This window comes from Seriola lalandi, unplaced genomic scaffold, assembly GCF_002814215.2.
Source record: "Seriola lalandi dorsalis isolate HSWRI2012SDOR001 ecotype SW California unplaced genomic scaffold, Sedor1 jcf7180002015575, whole genome shotgun sequence".
NCBI classification, from domain to species: Eukaryota; Metazoa; Chordata; class Actinopteri; order Carangiformes; family Carangidae; genus Seriola; species Seriola lalandi.
The window spans coordinates 1-563 of NW_019486227.1; the positions used below are offsets into that span (position 1 = coordinate 1).

The following is a 563-nucleotide window of genomic DNA, read 5'->3' on the forward strand; positions in this document are numbered from 1 at the left end:
CACCCAAAACACACAGACACACCTCTTGCAGGCAGCAGGGACACCAGCAGGAGACACAGCGGAAAGGTCTGATGAGGCGGATGACCTCTCTGTCCATGTTGTCCTTGATCTTCATGTCGAAGCTGCGCAGCGAGCCGCAGCAGTTCCTGGTGCAGCAGTCGTTTTTCTCTTTGGCCTTGTAGATCTTTTGGCCGAGACTGTTCTTTATCTCGTACTGGTTGTTGGTCTCAAACCCGATGAATGCTGGCAGGAGAAAAAAAGGACAAAGGGTGGAAACGGTGAATAACCAAGCATTGATGAGCAAAAAATTCCAAGGACAAGACGTCATCTCGTCGTTCCTTTCTTGAGGGTTTAAAACTTGTGGGTGTGTCAGAAACTGACAAACTGCTGCTGTTTATTCCCCGTTTGTTCCCTTGTTTTTTTTAAGTGGCAAGAGATAAAAATGATTGGATGAACAAGTGACATGCCTTACCTTCTAGGAGTTCCACTTTCTGGTGAATCAGGATCTGGTCAATCTAAAACCACAGCGGGGAAGGCAAAGTGAGAAAAACCAACTGAAAAAT

General features: G+C 46.4%; 1 long non-coding RNA gene across 1 annotated transcript; it reads right to left on the reverse strand.

Moving 5' to 3' along the window:
• Positions 1 to 161: 161 nt before the first annotated feature.
• On the reverse strand, positions 162 to 563 carry LOC111645057 (uncharacterized). Its single transcript, XR_015438623.1, has 2 exons — positions 473 to 563; positions 162 to 243 (listed from the first exon to the last, which is right to left on the reverse strand). It is a non-coding gene; the product is annotated as an uncharacterized LOC111645057 (long non-coding RNA).